Consider the following 10,539-nt stretch of genomic DNA (forward strand, 5'->3'; position numbering starts at 1 on the left):
AAGGAAGATGAAGTGAAATCTCACTGTTTTTTCTGTAAACCTTTGAAGTGCCCAGCAGACAGCGAAGTGGTATGTGCTCAGGTTAAGGGAGGCGGCTACCTTTGGTTACTCTAACAGGAAAATATTATTCTATAGAGCCTGCAAAAACGGCTGGCTCTGGTTGGAGGTCATTAGAGGTAAAATATTGCTACCCAGCAAAAGAGCTCTTGAGACCGCGTGCTTTATACACAGGCAAACAGATTATTTTTAACCTGAGGACAGTTTTAGTGCTATTGTTCTTAGAGGGTATTACTATTTGTGATTTCAGTGGAAGTAAGATGACATCCCCTGAATATTATTTACCGAGGTATGGGAATACTTACTCTTCTGTGTGAAGATACCTATTTTTGGGGTGTTTACAGCTCCATCGATATCAGCGTGATTTAAAGCATAGCATAGAAATACTCTCAGCCAAAGGAGCAGTTTAAATACTTTTAGAACAAGATTTGCCATTCTCAAAATTTACAAGGAACACAACAGGCAGATTTGAGAATTAAACACTGCAAATTACATGAAAGCCTGGCAGGTACTCAGGCACCCAAATGTATTTAAAAAGAAATTGAACAATGAAAGCCCAAAATACGGTAAATTCTATGGGGTAGATTTTTTTTTTTAATCCATTTAACTGTCCTAGGTACTAAGAAACTGGTATTTAAGTGCTAACCCCTGAATACCGAGAGGATTCATGCTTGTATAATCCTTACAGGAACGGGTCTCAAGCGTGGTATCTTACAACACCCTGGGTCTCTGAGTGCAAAATGCGGTTCTTTATGCCTATGCAGTAAAACTGAGAAACTAAAGGGGGAAAAGATCAGCAAACATCTAAATGACTTGGCTTTGAGCATTCACATTCTGTTTCTGCTCTCTCTCTCCAAAGAATTCCAAGGAACTGAGTTTTACCAGCAAAAATAGGCACAAAAATGAATTTCAAAGATGCATGGTAAACACTGGTGAGAACCAGCTTCTTCATTCACATGTACTTACAATCTTTTTTGTAGCTATGGATCATTTATGCAGGGTCTGAAACTGTTTTGACTTAAGTGAGCAAATAAATATCCAAAATTTGGAACATCTGTAATTGGTCGACAAAGATGACTGCAAACCGTCTGGGTAACGATTGCGCTCTTTACTGTTTCACCACACTGTGAGACCCTATTAGAATGGACAGGTGCTACCAGAAAACAAGAAGTATGTTACGCATTATCGACAAAGAGAGAAGGAAATGTTTAATAAGCTATACACGGAATAAATCTGAATAATAAATGTTTCTGAAACAAAAATGAAAATCTGCAGTTGGATATTCCAAGAGCAGAAAAAGAGGGCTAATTCATCATATAAATAACTCATTGCAAATTTTAGCACCCAATCTTGCTGCGCTTTCAGTGTGGAGGGCAGATGACGCTGTGTGAGCATGTGTGTGTTTAACTGTGTGTATATTTAATCCATTTCCCCAAGTGTGTGATTCTCGCCATGATGGAGATCTGCAAGTCTCTTAAATCTGTTATCAGTAATCCATTGATTAACATGTGTTGCCAGGACAGGGTATCATTATTTATTAGTCTCAGAAACAGAGATGTTAAACTGGACTTGTCAATCAGTTATGCCTCATACATCATTATGGGCTTTAGCTATGCAGGGTCACACAGTGATCCCTCTCTCAGAAGAGGGATGAACAGGGGAGCAGAGGCCTCAAGAGGCGCACAGGAAGCATACGGCTCGGTAGCTGTCACGACCGCCTTCGGCTTTCGCAAATGAATAAATGCCCAGGTGGAGTCTGAACAGATAGTAACCTTCCAGCAAAGGCTTACGGGTAAGGAATAAAACTGAAATTGTTTGTTATATGCATAGGGATGATACTCTTAACAGTAGCAGAAGTGCTGATGTTGCTTACCAGATTTTGCTCGCCTGAGGCTGAGCCATTAAGTTGTACTTGAGTAAGAGGTCAAGTTTTCCTTCTGACTGCTACACAGCAAGTGGGTGCTGCTTGAAGCACGGTGGCTTGCGTGTGAAGGGTGACTGCCTCTCCGGGGTCGACAAAGCAAGACTGGGTTGCAGTATTTTCCCTAGGTGCACTACTATTTGGACAAGCAACTCCTCGAGGAAGAGCACGGAGCAGGGTGCCCCTGCACGCTCCCCCTGGAAACACAGCGCTTCCAAAGAGCTACTGCAACCACTAGCACGGCAGTGAGCGTCCTACAGACACTGTGTTGGCTCTCTTCTCGCTTCAGTCATGGCTTCTTGTTTTAATAAGAGACATTTTCTTTACCCTATCTCAAGAAAAAGAAAAACCAAAAGCATATGCAGCAGTTGGAATGCAGCCTGTGATTTAACTCAGTGTTTCCTCTGCATCACTTTAAAGTGCTGGTGTGGGAAGGATAAAACAAGACACCTCAACAGTAAACAGTGATTAACACAACTTCACAACACCCCAGTGTTTGCCCACTAGGCTTTATCCAGCTGTGGTACAAACTAACACACTGCTGCTGACCCCAAGAGATTATACATTTGGGCTGTTCTCCACTCACTGCTTACCTATTTTACCGAATTATGTTTCATTTATTAAGCTGATCTTTAAAATCTCTTGGTGTTGACCATTCTACACCTTCAGTTCATTCTTTTTAATCCTACTGTTTTATGAACTGATTAACAAGACTTTTTGCTCCAACAGCAAAAAAAAAAAAAAAAAAAAAAAAAAAGCCTAAGATATGGTATATTGAATCAAGTTGTAAGCACTGCAGTTTACCATATCTCTATTGAAAAATACCTGCTGTTAAACGCCATCGTAGCACTTGTTTTAGTGTGCCAAATTTGAAGTAATATTATAAACCAGATTAAAAATGATTTTACTGTAAAAAATGATTTTACTGTAAAACTCCAAATCTCCATGTGAAAAATAATGACAAGCAGAGCTCTCTCATGCTCCAGTCACTGTTTCTTAATCACAATTTTATTCTAAGAAAAAGATACTATTTCATATAATTTATCTAATCTATTTTCCAGATAAAATTGTTAATGAAACATTGATTTAATCTCAAATATTCAATAGACCCCCTAAACTCTGATATAAAATGTCTATTTTTATAATTAACACAAATGAATTAATTAAAAGAGAATGGTATGATAATTAGATGTATCATAAAGTAAAGGCTATTTTGACTAGAACATGCGCTCTTTAATTCTTACTTGACTAGGTGTTCCCATTGACACATTCCAGATCTAAATTCTTTTTGTATTCCTGTCTTTAAAAAAATAATTGTTTCAGACATGTCATCATGAAGTGTTTATCCAAGTCACTATTTTCAATTATAGTATTATACACTCACACAATGGAGCAACAAATTCCTTTCTTGGCAACAAGCATCACCTGTTCAAAAAAGGTATTTAAAACTAAGCACTAACCTTTTTACATTTAATGCTTCATATGTCCAAAACTTCAGCTATATATAGAGCTTTTGCACACAACTTACATGGGCAAATATAGCATTCTGCTCACCATAAATCCTCAGTGCAGAAATAATAATTGCAATTTTGAGGGCCAATTTGAGGACTCCTTAAGCATTTCTCTGAAAAATACAAAAGATTACAACTTATTTGGCAGAAAATTATAACAGATTTGAAGAACTGAATTGGGGTTTATCTGATGACACCTGACTGAATGATTTGCTTTCACACAGGACAGATAAGGGGACTCTGTGCTGTCCTGTTTGACTCCTTCCAGACCATGGAAAAATCCATATCAGCTTCCTCTCCTCCTCCTTCTCTTCCTCTCCTTCCTCCATCCAGGTGAGGAGCAACCTTTGGTATCCTCAGCTCCCACTTCGAGATTGAGATTTCCTTTCTGGTTATGCAGCAGTAAGAAGAAGAAATTTTACAAACTGTATTCAGTAGAAACACCCAAGCCTCGATTGTGACAACATTTTTCCTTTTATACTTTCCCCAGAAGATCCAGGACCCAAAACTGAGTTTAATATGATGTTCAGAATTTTCAATATTTTTATAAAACATATTTACTGCATATAACATCATATACCATAGGCATGAGTGTCTCTTGATGGAATAATCCTGAATAAGCATCAAGCCACATCACTCAGTTATTTAATCAGCAGACACCTGTGATTCCTAAGAAGTCTGAATATGCAATTTACTTAATAGGCAAAAAACACAGGAAAAAAAAAGATAAAGAGAAATAGTCAAAGACTAGATCACTGGAAGCAGAAATACACCACTGTTGGGAGAATGTGAAATATATCTGAGCTTGCATTTGATTGTCCGTAATTACTGACATGGACCGACAAAGACAGGAGCTCATAACATGAACAGACGTTGGCCTATTCTCCCCAGGTTCCAACTTTATCTACGTTCAAAGTCTGCACTATGGGCTTTAACAATACAAAAAGAGATTAAGTTAAGTAGGGTGCTACATCTGGCTGCTTTAAAACTGTAACTAGCAGCCACAGAGCACTTGAAGCATACCGCCAACTACATTAACTCACGTGTGCGCCTTTTCTCTTATCCAGGTATGCCCAACAGCACCCAGCAATTAGCAGCAACATTTTGTGCGCTGGCATTCACTTACACAGAGTGCAGGAGAGCTCCAGGCAAAGACAGAGTGGGACGACAAACTCTAACATGGTTCTTCTAAAGGCATTATTGAAGGGAAAGTTCATCCTACATGATTTAGAATGACCGTTACTCCTCCATAAATCCTGAAATCTCATGCTACAAGGCAGTAGGTCTACTTCATATTGCCTGAAACTAGCAGGCAACCAGTATGAACATATTTTGGGGGTCGATTGGTGGAGTTTAAAATAAATCTAACAGCAAATCAGTCAAATTCTGCTTTACATTACCCCAGAACATGCTTAGTCCTGTCAGTATGGTTTTGTTGTATTATGGAGAATAGCATTTGGCCATAGTGACTTGACTGACTCATTAGAAGGTAGAATTACTGATGTCCATTCATTTTGCTTTCCCTGAAGAATGTAGCTTATTACTACATTACGCTATAGGGAGCAGGGGCCAAATCTCATTGTTACTCGTACCACCCATGTTGAAGATAAGCATAATGTCTTCGTAGACAGAGTGTTTACATTGGTCTGTGATATATTAGTGTAGTTGTTTGATTACATGAATAACAAATGTGCTTCTAAAAATGTGTTTTTAAAAGGGTTTGAGACACAATTCTGAGAGGTGAAGTGCATACCAAAATATCACATTCACAGTGGAAATGATGTGTAGCCGAACTTCTGAATTCACGGATTATTTCTTTCAGAAAACTTCACAGACCTAGACACACTTAATTCTGTTTTCTTTGCCCCACTTGGAAGTTTTATTAGCTTTCTTTTGGGTAAGCGTAAGTTTAAAGTTGAATACTTTTCCTCCTCATGCCCCAATTGCACATTTTTTCCTCTAAACCATTAAGCAAGCTTTCCTATGCCATGATTTTATATGGGTTTAATAGCCAAGGGTTTGTAATTATTATAATTAAAAATGGGAAGCATACTAAGAGACAGAGAGATTTGAGAGAAAGCGAATGCTAAACAGTTATGCCAAACAAGCCAGCAAGAAGTAAATTAAAACATCAATGAAAGCTTCGAACACTTTGAGCTGCAAAAATACATTTGCGTTTTCACATCTTTAATGTCGAACGTTGCCTGTTAAAAGCAAGTGTTTGGGAAGCCAGACTTGCTCAATTCAACTCCGTTATGTGAAAAATCTAATAAAAACGAGGTCTACGTCCTATTTTCTCAGCTTTTCCAGCAGCCTTTTCGAAGAGCTTTATCCTTCAAAACAACAGCGCCATCTAGTGGACGTTCACAAAAACGTCGGCGGAGCCAGCCAGCTATCCCGGAGGCCAAATTCAGGTTCCCCAACAATGAACGGTGATTTCTGCTGTACCGTATTTCAGGGGATTGATTTTGGCCCTAGGGTCAAATAAAACCCCAACACCCTCCAAAGAGAACTGCGTTCCCATTTCCACACTATGCTGCAGGATCACTCCTTTGGAGCTTTGCTCCACCCTGACTGTACATTCAAAAGATAGCAAAAAGCTCAGCCTTTCCAGCTGCTTAGCGCTTGCAGAAGGAAGTCATTAATAGAGACATCTCAGAGATATTCTCCCACTTTCTGCACTGTGAAAATAATATATGTAGTTAGCTTAAATGCATTTTCCAATGTCAAGCCTTACGATATCCCTGGACAGTTGGCATCACGTTCATTACTGCTAGAGAAAACAAGGCACGGGGAGACTGAAGGCTAGTTCAGTTTCCTGGAGACAGGCACCTGCCCCCCACCCCGAGAGGCCTCTGAGTGGTCTGTCAAGCCAGAGCTGCTGGTTCAGAAGGGCACAAGTCTCCCCTCATCCTGTATGGGTAGATATTTTGGATATCCAGTGGCATCTCAGATGGCATTAGACAACTGTCTCCGACAACTGAATCAAGCCAGGTACGAATTGTTTCAAGTCGCACAGGAAACCCGCGACAAGAGTAGAAGGCAAGAGTCCCAATCCCTAATTGCCTCCTCCAGCCGCTGCATGCAGTCACATTGATGGGGGACAGCACAGCTCACAAATTCCAAAGTTTCCAAGTTTGCACCTAGGGATGTCACTATAGTTTTAATCCTCTGTCATTAAACTCCTTTTTAATCCTCCATTGTTAAACACTGGATCACTATCCTGTTAAACATATTTTGCTGAGTCTAAGTAGGACATCTATTTCAAACATCTATAATGGCTTCCCATCTCAGATGAACAGATGATAAAGACCAATGAAGAAACTGAAAAGTTAATTGTAATAAATTGCATTGGCCAGGAAATCAATAACTTAAAAATATACAAGACTGAAATGATACAATTATAAAAGTATTTTTTTAAATGATTATTAAAAGTATAATTATGCAAAACTTAAAACCAACATCTTATACAACAGCAGAAATTTGCCTGTCATTAAAGAATACAGCATGTGGGAATTCACATAACTTGTTTGCCTTCAGAAGCACTCACTGTGTTCTCTCTCTTAGGAGCCTCCACAAATTGGGCAGGGTAGTAGGATTCATAAGGCTCTGTGAATGGCTTGCATACATTCTGGGATGTGCGTGTATACTCAGTAAGCTTGTCTAGTTTGTCTGTTTTTTCATAGCATTCATATGTTGTGAAGAGCAAAAGGCACAACAAAGATGCATTCTATTTACAATTTCCTTCTAGCTAAGCACATCAGAGCTATTCAAAAGCAGTTATTTGCAACTCTTGATAAGACCAAGGATTGCTTGTTAGAAGATGGGCAATTAACAGAAAAATGCAAGAAGAGGACTGAGTGTTTGTGTGTGGTCCTAAGGAAAGCCCATGGGAGAGTTTGCCTCAAGACATTAAGAAATCTGTGCAGATGAGCTTACTACCAAAGCCATAAGGGTCAAGGAGGAATAGACTGGATAAATTTATATAATCTTTCCTCTCCTTTTTACAACACCAGCTGGAGGATCACAGCAAGTCACATAAACCAGCTTCGGAGTGGAAAGAGCAACCCTGAACTAAGTGACTGGAAATACATTTGGGGTATTACTATTCCAAATGGAATTGTTTTCTTAAAGATCGATTATTGCTCTCAGCACCAGCTTTAAGGGTTTTGTACAAGCCAATGAAACACTTTCCAACCCGTTTCTTCTCCTACTCCTCCATACAGAACCAGTATTTATTGTCTGTAAACACCACTACCTGCTGTGCCAAAGGATTCCAAGGAATGTTACTAAGATTACTCCTTAGAAAACTCCTAAACTAAATACGAGAAACATGCAGGCAAAAATTTCACAGGCCTCCAGCTTGTAACTGGATTCTACAGTCCTCTGGCATCCATGTATAGCTGGTGTTTTTTGTTTTCTTTTGCTAAGGTTTCTGGGGATAACTAGAATCCAACTTAGAAAAGGAAGCCCTTTTTGGCAAATGTGTACCCTCGAGGAGAGGCAAGCATTGCATCACACTATATATAGAGTATTTGCACAGTGTTAACCCCCTGCCACAGGCAGAGAGAGGGCAGAGTCATAGCTGACCTCATGCCAGCACTGAATCAGATGACTGTGCAGTGGAGCACATCCATAAGAAATGCTCCTCAAACCTGGGATACGTGAAACTACATAGTACAATTTGAAGCATCACTGCCTGAGGGCTACATACCATGCTGAAGCCTGAAGAGTTACCACTAGGAGTGAGGCAGGGGCTCTACTGATTAATATGCAATGTCTTAGCGTATACCCAGCAATTGATGCGGTCAGTTGATAGCTGCCGGTCCTGCAAAAAAACCCAAAGAACCAAAAAACAACAACAAAAAAACCCCAGTCAGACATGTAAGCTGCAGCTTGTCCCAAGGACAGGTACATGTAAAATAAGGACACCCCTGTCTGGCACTATCCCCAGCATTACTGAGAGAACGGGTCTTTCAAGAGCTTAGTGCTGCTTCCAGGATTTGTGAAAGTTGGTTCAGCAAGGAGAAAGAGAAAGATAAAAGCATTTTAAAATAAATCAAAACCCAAAGAGAGAGAGAAAGGGAACATCCAGCTTAGAAGCCACTCATCTTCCCCATCACCATCATAATCCTTGAAAGTAGGAAGAGATGTAGCATATTTGTTTTCAAATGCGATGGTATTCCTGCTAAGAAAGAGATGGGATGATGGAGGACTAAAGGAGGAGACAGCTTTAACATCAGCTAGTCTAGCTACAGCCACTTAATATCCCTTCAGTAAAGGTCTAGCACTACACAGATAAGGCAGAATCCTTGGATGCTGCTTATTACGTTCCACTTCTTCAGAGAGGTTAGCATGGTTTCTCTGTGAAGCCATCATGAAGATGATGACCGTGTCATGGAAACAACTTTGCAAAAATCCCCTTGCTAAATCAAAGGAAGACAATCCTCAAAGCCCTTCTGTCTTCACCTATACTAACTTTAGCTTTTTAATTTTCAAAGCAAGAATTCTCATCACGTCTGGCATCAATAATCTAGATTTAGCTGCCAGAACATCAATGATACCAACTCATTTATAACATTCTTCTGCTTTACTGATAACATTACAGATTTCCTCTGAATTAACCTGGATCTGGATTAGGAATGTCTTATATTTTACATGCACATTCCCTCTGAAGTCCATAAGCTACTTCCCACAGGAAAGTTACAGATGTGATTAATTGTTTGAAGAGTTTGATGATGTTCACAGTAGAAATCAATCTGTACAGCAGTGACCCTATTTTGACGTTGTTATTCAGGCACAGTTTCCACCGATTAAAACTGAGGGATTAGACTCCATTGTTTGAACTCACAATGCATATGGCCATTACATTCTCTGTCCTTATTTTTTATGCATACATACATGAATGCACGCATATATTATTGACATTTTACATTTCTCATTTTACTGCTCTGTCAGTATAGAATTTCAGAGATGAAATGACTATCAAAAATATAAAATATGAAGCGCTAAACCCTCTAAATATGCATGCACTGGGCTTAATTTTACACATGAGATTATATTGTTTTGGTATAAATTCCCTTTGTGATACATATTCAGAGTGCTGAATAAAGATGAAGCTTTCTTTCACTGAAACACAAGTCAATCGTAAATACTAGAAAACGAACCTCTCATATTACTTGCGCGTAACCTTATGTAACCCTGTCTTGTGTTATACAACCATGATAGAAACAAATATTGGTCACTCTTATCCACATTTCCGTGTTTTATGGCACTATCAGAGCACCTTCTGCAAGACAACAACTGTTCCTACACAAAGTAGAAAATATGAACTATAATATTCTAACGGAAATAATACATTTATCAGAAAAATACCTATATGGTCTGCAGCAGAACCACTCAGGCAGAACCTGGCCGTGTGACTAACTTTGCAAGATTTAGATCATGCAGACTGTAACATCAAAAAAATTACATTAACTTTGAAATTACCTGAATGTCCACAATGCACAGGATTTACAACATTTGACAACATAGATGACCTGCATTTATTCTTTATGGCCTGCTGCCCTCCCTCAGAATAATTTCATCAGCCCTAGTATCTTAGGAACAAGCGACAAAGCTCAAACAAGGAGTTATGTGAGTAGTGGGAATGCTGAAGCCTGGTTTCCTATGGACTGATCTCACCTGGTTAAAGTCTTGTGTGGATTCTCTAATGTCTAATAGGCACTGAGCTCATGCTGAGAGTTTCTTGAGCTAATAGGCTCCTCTATCTGTTACCTGTCTACCTTTAGGCAACTAATACCCTTGAGATCTCCTGGCATACTATCAAATTTGAGTCAAACTGGCAAATATAAAAATTTCATAAATGTTATAAAGTTGTTGGGGAAGGCCTGCGAGACGCTCTCACATATGCACATAGCCGGCTGGGCCCTTTACCACCCATGAAAGGGTAAGGCAGGATTGTGCCTGTTTGGGGGAACTCCTAATAACAATTCACTCCCTGGAATGAAGAGCTTGTGCCTTGCACAACAGAAATAAAGTCTGTGAGAT

This window comes from Dromaius novaehollandiae, chromosome 4 (assembly GCF_036370855.1).
Source record: "Dromaius novaehollandiae isolate bDroNov1 chromosome 4, bDroNov1.hap1, whole genome shotgun sequence".
NCBI classification, from domain to species: Eukaryota; Metazoa; Chordata; class Aves; order Casuariiformes; family Dromaiidae; genus Dromaius; species Dromaius novaehollandiae.